The sequence below is a fragment of the Akebia trifoliata genome, chromosome 1, assembly GCF_017979445.1.
Source record: "Akebia trifoliata isolate Shusen 1 chromosome 1, ASM1797944v1, whole genome shotgun sequence".
Lineage (NCBI taxonomy): Eukaryota > Viridiplantae > Streptophyta > Magnoliopsida > Ranunculales > Lardizabalaceae > Akebia > Akebia trifoliata.
In genome coordinates, this window is record NC_141375.1 from 776461 (window position 1) to 793306 (window position 16846).

General features: G+C 33.8%; 1 protein-coding gene across 6 annotated transcripts in view; it reads left to right on the top strand.

Annotated features, from left to right (window-relative positions):
• The first annotated feature begins 480 nt into the window (after window positions 1-480).
• The window catches only part of LOC147410250 (uncharacterized), a 55776-nt gene continuing 39410 nt past the window's right edge, over window positions 481-16846 (top strand). For 2 of the 6 annotated variants that reach the window (XM_086433206.1, XM_086433198.1), the window contains exons 1-2: window positions 483-1772; window positions 1878-1950. The gene's annotated coding sequence lies outside the window, so the exon portion shown is untranslated. Of the gene's footprint in view, window positions 1773-1877; window positions 1951-2051; window positions 4373-4576; window positions 5350-6061; window positions 6527-16846 lie in introns of those variants that run through there. The other 4 variants (XR_015175967.1, XR_015175958.1, XR_015175965.1 and 1 more) reach the window with 4 other exon arrangements.

A 16846-nucleotide genomic window follows, 5' to 3' on the forward strand; every position in this document is an offset into this window, starting at 1 on the left:
ATCAAATAATTTATGCTAGAGCATCAATCAATTTGAAACTTATTTGATTTGGAGGAAGATGAATCAAATCCACTTTGATTTCGTCTTGAATTAGATAAGAAGATAAATTTTTCTTAAAAAATCTTGTCTTTTTTTATTCAATTGATTGAGGAAAAGAAGAAAAATCGATTCGGGTGAAAGAATATATGAGTGAAAGGGTTATATCATTAGTCTCATTTAACTCGGATGAGATTTTGAAAATCTTGTCCGATACATCTCATTTGTCTCAAGATTTTTACAATACTATTATGTATCGTTTGTCTTAGATGAGATTTTGTAAAATCTTGTCTGAGACATCTCGTTTATCTTGCGATACGTAGGCGTATCAAATAAGTCTGTGAGTCTGTATAGGTTTCGATGTGGGACGAGTTTTAAAATTATGAGTCGGACTCGGACTCGGACTCCACTTAATTTCAATAGAAGTTAGAGCCCGGCTTTGTAACAAGTCGAGTAGGGTGTAACATAAATAAAAAAATCCACGCATAATCGAAAGTCGGACTGGGGTTTGTGGTTAACAACTCGACCTTTCACTCAAGGGTTAAGGAGAGTTTGTCCCTGTTTTTTCCTTCAACACAGTGGAAGAAGAAGAAGAAGAAAGATGTCGAAATTGTGGTTGTTTCGGCCTGCTCGCACGGAGAAAACAGACGCAGAATTTGTTGGTTTTGTCTAGATAGATCGGTGGGTTGAGTAGATAAACGATGAACTGATGCAAAAGGTTCATGATAAATCGATGAATTGAGGATTTACAAGCAGATCTGATGTAAAAGGTGAGACCTTTTCATGATAAATCGATGGACTGAGGAGTTTACTAGCAGATCTTATCCAAAAGGTGGGGCATTTTCTTGATAAATCGATGGAGTGAGGAGTTTACAAGCAGATCTGATGCAAAATGTGATATCTTTTCTTGATGAATCGATGGATTGAGGATTTTCAACCAGATCTAATGTAAAAGGTGTGATCTTTTCTTGATAAATCGATGGATTGAGGATTTTCAACCAGATCTAATGTAAAAGGTGAGATTTTGCTATGGTAGTTTGGCGGATTGATAAAATTTACGCAGATTTGATGCAAAAGGTGAGATCTTTTGATAAAATGATGGGTTGAGGAGTTTACAAGCAGATCTGATCCAAAAGGTGATATTTTTCTTGATAAATCGATGGATTGAGGAGTTTACTAGCAGATATGATCCAAAAGGTGAGATCTTTTCTTGATAAATCGATGGATTGAGGATTTACAAGCAGATCTGATGCAAAAGGTGAGATCTTTTCATGATAAATCGATGGATTGAGGAGTTTACAAGCATATCTGATCCAAAAGGTGAGATCTTTTCTTGATAAATCGATGGATTGAGGAGTTACAAACAAATCTGATGTGAAAGGTTAGATTTTTCTATGGTAGTTTGGCGGATTGATAAAGATTTCGCAGATTTGATGCAAAAGGCGAGATCTTTTCATGATAAATCGATGGGTTGAGGAGTTTATAAGCAGATCTGATGCAAAAGGTGAGATTTTTTCATGATAAATCGATAGATTGAGGAGTTTACAGGCAGATTTGATTCAAAAGGTGAGATTTTTCCCTGATAAATTGGTGGGTTGATGAGTTACAAGCAGACCTGATGCAAAAGGTGAGATCGTTTCTTGAAAAATTGGTGGATTGAGGAGTTACAGTTCAATCCAATACGAAAGATGGAGTGAAGACTGAAGCGAGACATATCCATCCGGAAAAAAAAAAAGGTAAGATTTTATAATTTATTATTTTTCTTGTTCTGTCTTGGATTATTGATTTTACCGAGCCAAGATAATACTCCTGATTGTAATTTTTTTACTTAATCGAAACAGGAACCAGCTTCAGCGTTATTGATAGCTATGAGAAGACCAGCTTTTTCATGAGATTTGTTGTCTAATACAAAAGGTGGAATTTCTTTTAATATTTTTTTTGTATCGGTTTCTATTCTTGGCATAAATATTTACTAATAGTGGGTTTTGTGGGCTTGGGCTTGGGCTTGGCTCAAGCATTCGAAAAACTAAGAGACCGATTCAAATTTGGGTGGCGAAAGGAGGCCCAAGAAGATCTAAAGCTGGGCAGCGCCCATTAATGGCCCGTTTGGTCTCTTTGGTATTTCTTCGCCAACAATGTCAGTTTTGCAGTAGCTTTGATACCCTTTGAGATCTGAGGGGCATGTCTAAATCACCCTCTAATTCACCAACAGTCTTTGAGAGCTGACTGTAGTCAAGAGTAGTTTATTAGATAAAATAGATCTATATTCTTTACAGAAAAAAAAAATAGATAAAAGAGAAGTAGAAGAAGAAGAAAAATCAGTAAGGGATTTCGAGCTCTGAAGAAAAGATAATAATGGCGATAAGGTAATCAAAATTCTCAGATCTCTCTAGATAACTTCATGGCTTTTGGAATTTGTTAGGATTTGTGAAAGGAGAGGATGACATATTAAGTGATTTGTTTTATGGATAAATAAATAAATTATTTATTTTCATGAATGGATTGACCTATTAGATGAAATTCATGTTCATTATTTATTTTTTTATTAAAAAATTGTAGCTTTTTTATTCTAATGGACTGTTTTGTAGGAAAAACAAAGCAATGTAGTCAATTAAGATAAATAATTCGAGTTGTATTTGTAAGGATTGCAAGAAGAGCTTCGTCAAGTTCACCGACATGATGGAACACTGTAGGCTAACCTACAGAAAGGAACAAATGTACAAGGACAAAAAGGAAAAAAAGGCTGCAGGCAAAAAGAAGGCAGCTGGGAAGAAGGCTGCATGGTAAATTTCTATAACTCTTTCAATTTAGATGATTGTTAATAAAAAGACTAGCCTTTCTCTATAAAAAAGATTGCTAGAAGATTCGATCACTAAACCCTTACATAACCATAACATAGGTGGCTTAATAACCTTTGCATAGAGCCGCACTTGAAAGAAAGGATACATCTGAGCTAATTTAATTGAAATTCTTGTGCGTACTCCTTGCTTTTGCCGTGGAAAGGGGTTCGTCTTGGCTTTGTCTGGTAAGTTGCGATGGCTTCAGGACACATTCTTTCGAACTGTCATTGAAAAAATGTGTTCTGAAGCCATCGCAACTTATCAGACAAAGTCAAGACGAAGCTCTTTCCACAGTAAAAACAAGGAGTATGCACAAGAATTTTAATTAAATTAGCTCAGATGTATCCTTTCTTTTAAGTGCGGCTCTATGCAAAAGTTATTAAACTACCTATCTTATGGTTATGTAAGGGTTTAGTGATCGACTCTTCTAGCAATCTTTTTTATAGAGTAAGGTAGGTCTTTTTATTAACAATCATCTAAATTGAAAGAGTTATAGAAATTTACCCTGTAGCCTTTTTCCCAGTTGCCTTCTTTTTGCCTGTAGCCTTCTTTTCTTTTTTGTTGTTGTACCTCTGTTCCTTCTTGTAGGCTAGCCTGCAATGCTCCATCATGTCGGTAAACTTGTTGAAACCCTTGTTGCAGAACTTGCAAATACAGCTCAAATTATTTATCTTAATTGCCTCCATTGCTTTGTTTTTTATACAAAACAGTACATTAGAATAAAAAAACTACAAATTTTTAATAAAAAAATAAATAATGAACATGCAATTTCATCTAATAGGTCAATCCATCCATGAAAGTAAATAAATAATTAATTTATCTATAAAACAAATTACTTAATATGTCATCCTCTCCTTTCACAAATTCTAACAAATTCCAAAAGACATGAACCTATCGAGAGAGATCTGAGAATTTTGATTACCTTATTGCCATTATTATCCCTTCTTCAGAGCTCGAGATCCCTTACTGGTTTTTCTTCTTCTTTTACTTCTCTCTTATCTATTTTTTTTTTTATGTAAAGAATATAGATCTATTTTATCTAATAAATTGCCCTTGACCACAGTCAGCTCTCAAAGACTGGTGGTGAATTAGAGACGTGAAGGAAGGAATGCTGGAGGTGGTGGAATAAATGGGAGAGGAGGAAGATATCATAGAAAACCCTTTTCGAAACATCGAGGGAATCATCATAGTGGAAATTATCAAAGTGCTTTCACACCCCAATGATCTCAACAAGGCCTTTTGGGTCCTCCTCCCAATACAAGTAACAATCCAAAAAAAAAAAAAATGAAGCATCTTCTAGTCACTTCTCTCTTACCTCTACTTCTCAGATTTGTGGAAACGGAGGACACACCGCTCTTGAATGCTACAACATGTTCAATTATGTCTACCAAACAACTCATATTCTGGAAGCCCTCACTTCTCTCATTATCAATTATCCTCAAGACCAGATTGATATCCTGACAGTGGTGCCACTGCACATATGACGCACACACAGGGTAATTTTGTTCATAAAAAAGCTTATGCTAGATTTGATAATGTTCTAGTTGGTAATGGATCATCTATACCAAAATATCTCATAGCGGAACTGTCTCTTTGAACACACCTTTTGGTTCTCTACAATTGGAAAATACTCATTTTGTACCTCGTATTTAAAAAAAAAAACCTTCTTTCAGTCAGTCAATCCTGGTTTTGTCATGCAGGAACAGGGAACAAAGAGAGTGTTGGGGACAGGAAATAGAAGGAACTACTTATACACCCTTGATCGAGTAGGTTTATCATTACTCTCCACACATTCTCCACCAATCAATGGATCATTTGACCTTTGGCACCAATGTTTGGGTCACCCTTCTCAACGAGTTTTAGAGTTATTGAATAACATGGGGTTATTAAGATTTTAGATTCTCCTAAATTAAGTTCTTCCATCTGTTCTAGTTGTCAAATGGGTAAGAGTCACTGTCTTCTTTTTCAATTGAACATGAACAATGCACTGAACCTCTTGATTTAATACATGTAGACCTTTGGGGTCCTTCTCCTATTTTATCTAATGCTAGATTCAGATATCATATTATTTTTGTCGATGATTAAAGTCGTTTTACATGGTTCTACCCAATGAAATTGAAATCAGATTTTTTCCACATGTTCCTTCAATTTCAAAAATTCCTTGAGAATCAATTCTCTAGAAAGATCAAAATTCTTCAATGCGATGGTGGTCAGGAATTTTCTAAAAATGAATTCCTAACACACTTGTCCAATTGTGGTTTCACCAAAAGAATTTCATGTCCTCACGCTCAAGCTCAAAATGGTCAAGCAGAACGTAAACATTGTCACGTTACCGAAACAGGTCTTACCCTTTTTTTTAATTGTCATGCCCCTACTTGCTTTTGGGTGGATGCCTGTGCAACTGCGATGTACATCATAAACAAACTTCCAACTGCGGTTCTCCAACACTCATCTCCATACTCTCTACTATTTGGTAAGTTACTGTGTTACTCAATGCTTAGAACTTTTGGGTGCCTTTGTTTTCCTTACACTCATGATTTTTCTCGTCATAAACTTTCCCCAATTCCTTGTACTTTTATTGGATGTAGTAATATTCATAAAGGTTTTCGATGTGTTGATACATCTACTAACAGAATTTACATTTCAAGACATGTTGTCTTTGATGAATTTATTTTTCCTTTCTCAAATAATGTCTCTGGTTCTTCATCTTTGAGAGACTTTGTCACATTTCAAGAACTAGAACATGCATCAAAAACACTTCTAAGCCATGAGTCACCCATCACGACTATCTCAAGATATCTTTCCTTATGTGGGACACTTAAGCCGCAACAAATAGATCTTGCATCACGTTCATCCAGTGATGCCCCTACCAATGTTGCAAAAGTTGACTGTCACCTTCATTTGAGCACTCTCAAGAGCATCCTCGCTTAGATATTGCTCATGGTCACCCCCCCCCCCCCCCCCCTCCCTCCCTCCCCCCCTCCATGGAGACTACTAATGTTCATCATATGACTACAAGATCTAAGTCAAAGAAATAGAATGTTGCCTTGACCATGGCAACCACTTGTCATCCTCTTCCTTGTAGAGATCTCTCCCAATTCTGACTTACGGATCTATAATAAGTGAAAATAAAATAGGACCACAGTTTCTTCTATTGTTAACTGGCTCATGTTGTCTCTTTGTAGGTATTGGTTGATAATGAGGATTTCCTGAAGGAGGTGCTGAAGGAAGAGTGACCAAGGAAAGAAAATCATCATCGTAGGTGAACACCATAAGCTAATGGTTCTCACCATACATGAGTAAATTGATTAAGTTTTCTTTGCACCCATTCCATCAGACTATACACCTGTTTTGATGTAGTTCAGTGTAGAACTTCTACTGTCTGGATTTTTTCTACTCTTGGAATGATTCCCTGATTCCAACATTATTAACAAAATATGCAATGGCATTAGCTGCGCTCTGTTAGTCTTCTGTATGCATGAAGAACAGTAACTAACCAAACAGGATTTCAACCTCTTAATTTCATTTATACACTTTATTCTCCTAAGTTGATTGTAACGTAATACAATGATAATGACGATTACATTTCGACATGAATTTGTGAAATTGGATGATGATGATTATTAAATTTCCAATCAATTTTCTTATAAGTTGTTATTAATCTATATTTCAATTCATGAGTTTCTAAATTGTCATGTGGCAGTTTTGCTTGCCATGAGTTGCTCAATTATCTAATTTTTGAAGGGTTTCTAAGTGACTTCAGTGGGGTATTCATTTATTTATCTTTCTGTGGTGCATTGTTCCCATGTTAGGTGTCTTGCCTTTTGCAGAAAATTGAAGTAATTTTTGCTCCTTTTTTTCCCTCTGTTAATTGTGAATAAGGTATTGTTTTTTATTTGAAGAAAGTTAACATTTTAAGAATTTAATAAATCAATTTTTTTGAGCTCACATAGAAGATTGTTGTTGATGTTAACATGTTATTGTTCGGCAATTAATCTTATAGGAAACTTGGGAGGCCTTTCTTGCAGATTCTTTGTATTTTTGCTAATGTGTAGTTTCAGTAACCTACTACTAGTACAAATATATTGTTAATGATGATAGGCAAAGCATTTGAAGAAAATAAAAAATTTCAACTTTAGACATCAGTTTTTCAAAATGATTGTATGTTTCACCATTCATATGCACTGTGCACAAGCCATGCCTCAACTCACTGATAGATCAAACCTCCAAACATTGTGGATCCATTGATCAAAAACACAATTGTTTTGGTACACTGTGTATAGTCTGTTAACTATAAACCTCCAAACTACCTCTAGTTTCAAGTAATTTAGTTCTTTTTTGACAGTTTAATTGACTTACTACAACTTGGTTGTAGAGGTTGTTGTTGTTGTGTTGTATTTTATGTACAACCAGAACCAATTTACTTGCCATTGCTTATGGACGTCCAACATTCTCTCATCGCAACTTCTTCAATATCCCTATAAAAACCCTCTACAAGTTTAGCTTTAAGAGAGATAGAGAATGTAAACTTGCTGCACATCAACGTGTTGTCCCTACAATTGAGAGTCAAATCGTTGTCTATTCTAGAAATCTACAAGAGTTACGATATAGATTGATGGAGGAGAAGGAAAGAATTAAGGTTACTGTTATTATGACATTCCAATTCCTTTCTGATACCTCTCAAGGAAAATCCCGAGTTGGATCCCAAATTGATGGGTTAGTGTGAGCTTATCCATGCAGTTATGCATTCTTCAAATAGGAATCCATTTTCTGAAAGATCTTGGCTTTCATGCTTTGATGGGTCAACAGTTTGAAGTGTTTTTCTTGTGTATTCTTGATGAACCAGCATTAAGAATTATCTAATTTAGAGAAGGCCAGGTATTAAATTTCATACCTTTTTCTGAATGTCCTTCATTGATTACGAACTTGATTTATGAATGTTTATTTCATTGTTGGTTTGGTCTATAAAGTTGCGATCTTTGTTTTATAAGGCAAATGAGTATTATAGTTTAATATTGAACTATTGGTAGTTCCATCCATGAATTATTTTGACTCCAGTTTCAATCTTCAATGGGATTAGATGATTGTATATGAATTGTCTTATTTTAATGTTAATCTCTCTGTGTTAGTTTTTCTTAATACGTGGAATGGGATTAGATGATTGCCAAGAGTTTGAGTTCTAGTTTGCGTCTCAGCTTAAGCACATGTCTTATCTTGTTCCATATTCTTCGCCAATAAACGATATTAATAGTAAGAAGAAATTTTGTTCATCCTATTTTCTTATATTTATATTAATTACAGTTTGATGTAATTATAGGCTTGTGTAAAATATCATAAGTCCAATTAATGATTCTTTTTTTAATAATTGCTAATTTATTTTTTTAATTAAATCAAAATAAAATGACTGCCATAAACAGTTGTTTACCTTAATTTTTATTTATATAAAAAATAATTCCGTCTTGTTTGGGTGTGGAGGATGTTGTACCTATCGACTGTCTAAGACTCATTTTGCCTCAAGAGAAAGCTAAAGATAGTCGTTTCGTAACAATTGATAGAAGCAATCACTTTTAAACAACCATTTTTCTATTGTTATTGGCAGTCGTTTTTAATAAATGACTACCCTAATGATTGCAAGAACTGTTGTTATTAACAAAACAAAAAAAAAAAAAAAAAAATTGACTATCCAAGACAATTGTTTTTAGTGATTTTTTACTGCAGATATTGCTGCCGAAGTTTCAATAATATATCATTATTCATATATATTTTAATAAAATAAAAAATTTAATGAAAACTTCTGTACAAATGGATTATTAAAAAAAACTCATTTTTGAATTTAAAAAAGTATTTTTATGTAAACATTATTTTTCGGGTTTTTTGCGTGTCTATTCAACCAAGCAATCAAAAAGCATTACAATTAACTTTTAGAGTGTCTATCAAACAGACACAATGCATTTGACCATGAAACTTTGTAATTATAAAAATCATGAAATAAGACCTTCGCATTTTTCGGGTTTTTGCACGAAACAAGCAGGGCCTATTTGAAATTTCTATGCAAAGCTTGCAAATTTGCCTCCTTTTAATACCCTTATCACAGAATTGCTTAAACTTGTCTTTGCCTTTTTGAATTAACACACACACACTAGCAGGTACCTGTGCCTACGCCTCATTTCGTGTATTTATTTCTTATGTGTTGAATATCCCTTTCTCGTTGGAGCTTTAAATAAATCGATAAAATACTAAATTCAATTAAATCAAATAATTATCAATCAAAAATCATAATCCTCAAGATTTCATGGAAAAATCATATTTTGAAAATAAAATACTTATATTTTTTTTTTTTTTTTTTTTTTTTGTGTTTGATCTAAGTTGTTTTAAAAAAAATTATTATTATTTTCAAAGTTGAAAATCCAACATCATAGCCATATAGATTTCCACCAAAATCTCAAATTAAAATAACAATAATAAGATTTGATCTAAGGTGTTGAGAAATAACATTTTTTTTTGTTAAAGTAAGTATTACAACATCACAACCCTATAGATTTCGTCGAAAGTTCATAAAAAAAAAATATATTCAGATTTTATTATTATTATTATTATTATTATTATTTTTTGGGGGGGGGCATAAGATCATTTAAAAACCCGTATTAAACCTATAATTTCGAATATATATATAGCAACAAACATTTTGGCAAAACATTTTTCAAAACATGGGTTAGAGGTTTTGGAATGAGCTGATTTTTGGTGAGGATGATCTCTACGGTGAGGAGATTATCCTCACCAAAAATCAGCGCATTCCAAAACTTCTAGCCCCAGTTTTCAAGTTGAAAAATCGTGGACCGTCCATTTTTTGTAAACCATTTTTGATGGGGTTAGAAGTTTTGGAATGGGCTGATTTTGGTGATGATGATCTCCTCACCGTAGAGATCATCCTCACCAAAAATCAACCCATTCCAAAACCTCTAACCCATGTTTTGAAAAATGTTTTGCCAAAATGTTTGTTGCTGAACGGACCCTCCATATATATATATATATAGGATCAGGATCTACTCATATATCTAAAACGTGTTTTGTCCTATGTGGGCTAAAAGTTTTGGATTGACTTAATTTTTGGTGAGGATGATCTCAATGACGAGAAGATCATCCTCACCAAAAATCAGTTCAATCCAAAACTTTTCACCTCGTATTTATGAGTTGAAAAATCATGGACCGTCCATTTTTTGTAAATCACTTTTGATGAGGTAAAAAGTTTCGGATTGAGCTGATTTTTAGTGAGGAATATCTTCTCATCATAGAGATCATCCTCACCAAAAATCAGCTCAATCTGAAACTTTTAGCCACATAGGACAAAACATGTTATAGATATATGAGTAGATATATGTGTACGCAGAACTTGACCCATATATATATATATATATATATATATATATATATATATATATTATTGATCCACGGTGTTGAAAAATAGAGTTTATTTTTTTTTTTATTTTTTTTATTTTTGTAAGTTGGTAATTCAAAACCCCTATAGCTTTCATTAAAAAAACCTTAGATTCCAAATTCCAAGGTCATGAAAAAAAATTGAAAGAAAAAAAATAAAGTTCTTGTAGTTTTGTCCTCTAGCACCCTAGGACATATGATCATCTAAAAATTTAGATTTAAAAAATTGGGATTAGCTCTTTTTTTTTTTTTTTTCAAATTTGATAATCCAATATCAAAGCCGTATAGATTTCATTGGAAAATTCATATTAAAAAATTCAGAATTTTTTTTTTTGAGTGGAGAGGGGGCTTGATCCATGGTCTTGAAAAATAATGTTTTTTGAGAAAAAAAATTCAAAGTTCTTAAAGTATTTTTCATTTAACATCCTCTGGTATAAGATCATTAAAAGACTTAGATTCTAAAAATAATTTTGAAAATAAAGTTTTTTGGATTAATTGAAGGTGTTGAAAAATAGTGTTTATTTGACGGGAAAAAATATTCGAAGTTGGCATTTCAACATCACAGCCCCATTGATTTCATAAAAAATTCAAAGTTAACCGAAGTTGTTGAAAAACAACTATTTTATTTTATTTTATTTTTAAAAATTTTCTTAAAGTTTGGTCCCCTAACACCCTCCAGTATAAGATCATCAAAAAAACTAAGATTTAAAAAATAATAAATAAATAAATAAATTAGGATTGATCTAAAGTGTTGAAAAATAGCGTTTTTTTTTTTTTTTTTTTCCTGAATTTACTTTTCAAAGTTGGCAATCCCACATCACAGCCCTGTAGACATCATCTAGAAACTCATATTCCCAATAAAGATAAGAACAAAATAATAATTTGGGACTTAGATCCTAATCAGTCCATTTTAGAGAAAATACACACAAATAAGATGATAGTTAGAGAGAGAGAGAGAGATTGCTTTTTTGTATACACACATTTTGGATCTGCACACGTACCCCTCTTAGATTCATGTTAATCTTCACCATTGATGTATGCAATACAATCATTTGCCTGGTTAGATTTTTTTTTTCTTTTTTGACGAAAATATCGTTAGTTGGCTACAAATGTTTCCTGTTTTCTACCATAAATTATTTTCCAAAATCTAAAAACATGGCCTTTTAGAGAAAGAAAGCTAGAAATTGAAAACCTAAAAACATAACGTGAGAGTTAATTGGATTTGTTTTGGTGGGAATTGATTGTCAACAATAAATTTTACAAATTTACCTTGAGATTCGTGAAACAAGATCGCAAATGATTTGATATTGATTTTGATAAAAAGTGGAGATTACAAATCTCAATATTTTTCTCTGATTAACAATCCAGTGTAAAAAGTAAAGATGATGTGTGTAGTTTTCTTCTCTCCCAACTTCATGTTTGATCAACGAAGAATATTGTTTTGACGATGACTTTATTTGTGCTTTAGTTTCTTAGAAACTTCTGAAGATTTTCTTTTCTTCGAACTTCACAATTTATCAATTGAGAATGATTTTTTTAGCTTATAGGGAAGGGCTTTAAGTTTAATCTTCTCTTTAATTGGAATCTGAGTCTCTTGAAAAACTTTACTTTGCTTCTGAAGCAGGGCTTGAGAGCTTCTTCTTCTCTAAATAGAGAGCTTCTGTCTTCTAAGAGAAAATGATTCAGATTTTCCATAAATGATGGAGGTTTTGGTATTTATAGACTTAAGATAATTTAACTTTTCAATTATGTCCCAACTTAGAGAGCTTTGATTAGTTCATCTAAAGGTTAAATTCATCCAAATTCGATTTTAAGGATTTTACGGATTGTTGTTGGGCCAAACTCATTTATTTCGATATAAAACCCAATATTTAATATGGATCACTTGGATTTGGTTAGATTATGGGCTTTATTTGCAAAAACCCAAATCATATGTGGCCCATCCCAATTAATGGGCCTTAATCATACTTGTAGGCCCAATTTTGATTTAAGAGACTATCATTAATTGAGAAAGCTATGGGGGACCATTTAAATTTTGATGCCTACGAATTCCCCCTCAAGGATGCATTGTTTGAAACAGAGCTGAAGGCTTTGCATCCTTGATCCTGCTGATGGTAGTATCGGAGGACATTGGTGTTATGATCAATTTTGAGATTGCAAAAAAATTTCATCTTTGAGTCGAACTTTCTTTCTTATGATGTAGTTGAACTTTGTGAGTTATGGAGTCCCATGTCTAGAAGTGGCCATCGATGTGATCATGCAATATTTGGAAACTGCAATAGCATATACCCATCCCTAGGAGTACAATAATTTTTTTTACACACCAATAGTAGAGGAATGGTTAGAATCTTTGCTTTTTTGGTGATAATGTGCTACACCAATAGGTGGATTAGGCATGTGAAGAACTAAGCCCGCCAAAATATTTAAATATGATTTAAGTGAGACACCCCCCCCCCCTTCTTTTTTAATTAATTCCATTTATTTGACCATGATCTTCGATTTATTTTTTCAAATAATCATCATTCTTCAACACGACTAATCTACGTCAACTTATGCAAGGTTTTGTGAACTAGATGAATCATGCTTGCTAATACCATTCGGTAGTGGCATGTCAAAACAATGAAGACATATATGAAGGGAATTCAACGACTATAATCGATCCTTCAAAAAAATATGAACTAATAAGCACGCCCAAGTATGATGGAATTTCTTGCCCAAGAACTCACCTATGCACGTGTGTTGGGGACATGCATCTTCGAGGGTTGGGAGATGAACAAATGGCACAATTATTTTGCACCACTCTTGAAGGATCCACTCTCGAATGATTTATGTTTTTGATACAATCTCGCTTTCACACCTAGGAAGAAATCATGGAAGATTTTATAAAGTAGTTTAGTCTGAAAGTCATAAACTCAACCCTAAAACAATCGACAATTAATGCTGTTAAGCGACCTAATCCCAGAAGAAAGTTTGACAATCTTGGGATGATCTTGAGTATTGTCTTAATGATGTTGACGAATAAAGGACTAATATCGTCATTGGAGCCTAAATCAGTATATAATGCCCTTCCAAACAATCACAAAAGTTACTAATTCTACGAGTTTCATCAGGTTACAGGACATTACACCAACAAATGCATATCTCTCCGCCACGCTATTTAGAACCTCATCAACGAAGGGAAAAGAACCTTTAAGTAAAATATTGAGTCTTTTGGATAAAACACCGTCTAATTATCCTTGTTTATCATTTTGTTTCTCGTCTCGTTGTGTCCAACCCGTCTAGTCAATCAGGTTTGAAAGAGTAGTTCTGTTTACAAGAGTCCTTGTTCTAGTTTAGTAATAGAATCCTCTTATTCTAATGAAATAAAAGTCTTTCGATTATCATGTGCGCAACAAAATTTTAAAGTCTAAAGATGAATTTGATCAAACATTGATACTAAGGATAATACTTGAGAAGTACGAATCAAAACTGTCCAATCCTTAGAGGAACATGAGAAAATAATGAACTTACTCGTGAAATTCAGAGATGTTTTCACATGATCTAATGAGGATATGTCTAGGTGTAAGCACCAATATTTTCTGACAATGAATCTTTTTTTCAACAATTGTTAAAGTTAAAAAAGGAATTTCACTTGCGGGTACAACATGTATCCCTAGAATCGAAGGTTACTCTGACAGTTCCAAGACACATCGTATCTCATATGAGTCATGAGAAAAGGCGAGAAATTCAGAATATGAATTGCACTCAGAAGAACTAAATGTCACCAATGAGTTCAAACACTCGAAGTTAACCTATCAAATTGGATTAAGCACTTCAAGACATGAAGTTTATCATCTTAGATGCAAGGCACAAGTGTTTTAGGTGGGATACTCGGACCTAGTGTTTTAGGTGGGAGTATTCCATTGCGGCCAAGAATCGCCAACATGCTATTGAGAGCGAAGATTTGGGATGTCATATTGGTTATCACCTTCAATTTTTTGAATCAATAGAGAAAATCAAAGCGACACAATTGATCGCTCGATCATTAGCAATTAATCAATTATATAGAGTAACCTTTGCTCGACAACAATTGATGTAACTTTTTTTTATCAAAGAACATGTTGGACCACTTCTTTAAGCAATGAACTGCATGGTGGTGAGGTTGGGGTTTTGGAAAAACCATTCCACAATCCAAACACAACAACAAAGTGACTTCGAGTTGATCTTCATCCAATTCTCAACATTGACAGAATGACAATGACTCTATTGTTAGGAGAATTTCATGCATTTTTTTTTCTTTCTATTTTTTGGATTTAGGGAGCAGGGGTGTGCTCCTAAATTTTTTCTTATTTCCTCCTCCATCTTATTCTCTTTGTAGGACCCAATGGCGATCAAGCATGGAGAGCACAATAACAATATTGTTCCACACGTAATATAACCATCTCCATCAAATTTATATCAAGGTTACGTGAGTAAGTAGGAATGGATGGATCCTCCCTAGAAAGATCTTTGAGTCTTAAAACGGAGACGAAGATGAAGAACGCATGAGCACCTATGATTAAAGTACAAACGTTTTGAATTCTTATGGTAGTTGGTGGCACTGACTGGTTTGGATTGCAATCTGACCAGAGATGGTATTTGTTGCCATAAGCTTGGGACCTCGTTCATAGTTTTTTTGAAGATAGATCAATCAATGTTAGTGAGTAGCCATGATGAAAAGAGACAAATTGAGGATTTTTTTATCGCTTCATTTTATAATAAGTCCAAAAAAATCAATGGAGTTCTCATTTCCCTTCAATTAGAGATTAATTGTTTTCAACTTCGCAGCCGCATTGTGGAAGACTTGAGGTTGTCATTCCATCTTTCTATTTTAATTTTCTTTAATACTCATTTGGAGACTACTTGAGTTTTGCGAATACACAACTTTTATTGCAACTTTTAATTCAATAGTAAATAATTTTGATTGACATCACCGCGTTTGGTAATTTATCAAACTTTATCCTATTAGCACCTTATCCTTTTATATGATGATAAATTATAGCAGGAAACACTTATCAAAAGTTTAAGAGCTCATGCTTGTTATCCAGTCTCTAGAATTACTATTCATTAATTGTATTCAGAAGTTGACAACGCTAACTTGTAACTTTTTGGAGGTATCGTGTGATGAGAGACATGTTTACACCGATTGGCCAATCTCCAAAGCCATTGTTTATCAGTGGTACTCGGGGGTGGACAACACCAACTGGTTAGATGTGCCACGCAACAAGAGACATGTATATGCCGGTTGGCCAATCTCTAAAGCAACTATTTATTAGTGGTGCTGGGGATGAACAACGCCAACTGGTTAGAAGCATCGCGTGATGAGACACATGTACACACCAGTTGCCCAGTCTCTAAAGTAGTTATTTATCAGTTGTGCTCGAGGATGGACAATGCCAATTTGTTAGAAACACTGCGTGATGGGAAACTTGTATGAGCCGATTGAATAGTCTTTAAAGCAGTTGTTTGTCAATGGTGCTCGGGGGCGGACAACGTCAACTGGTGTTAAAGCACCATCGGTGATCAGACATAATAAATTTTGTAAATAATTTTTTTTTATGTGATTGAACTTGAAGTAACTTTACAAGTTGCCTACATACCTGAAATGGGATCAAACAGTAATGTAGTTCAAATATATTTATTTGGTAGTTGAAGTTGATATAATTTTGCAGGCTGCTTACGTACCCAACGCAATATGTGATCAAGTCAGAACGTAGTTCGATGTATTTTGTTTGTAGTAACTAAACATGGTGTAATTTTGTAAGCTGCCTACGTACCCAACACAATATGTGATTAAGTCAGAGTGTAGTTCGACGCGTTTTGTTTGCAATGTAGTTGAACTTTTCACGATGCCTACGTACACAACGCAATATGTGACCAAGTCTGAACCTGGTGTAATTTTACAGGCTGCCTACATACCCAATGTGGGATCAAGCCAAAGTGTAGTTCGATATTTTTTTATGTTGTAGCTAAATTTGGTGTAATTTTGCAGGTTGCCTACATACCCAATGTGGGATCAAATTAAAGCATAGTTCGATATTTTTTTTGTTTAGCTAAACCTGTTATAACTTTGTAGGTTGCTTAGTATTTTTGTTACTTTACATACAAAGACCAAGTTGGAGAATCTCCATCAAAGATAGTGGCTGATGAGTCCATTTTCGTTGGCTTGTGCATATTTTGAGACGACATTTCTTTTTTTAAATTGTTGTCCATATAGGCTTAAAGTTGTGGCGTGGTTTCTAGACACAACACCATCATTTTCTTGCGATGCATCTACTTCGATTTGATTGCACACATCGGTGTAAATTAACATCGAACTTTCCTTATTTTTCTTTGACGCTTTTGGTATAGTCTTTTTTTTTTATTTGATGTTGGTCTTGAATAAGGTGAGGTTGAAAGATGAGGATCTTCCTTTCTTTAACATGTGGTAATCGTCCAAACTTCATCTTTAATGTGACCATGTTGTAGTACACTACGTCAAAAAGTCCAAACTCAGCACTTACTTAGAGTTAAAATCA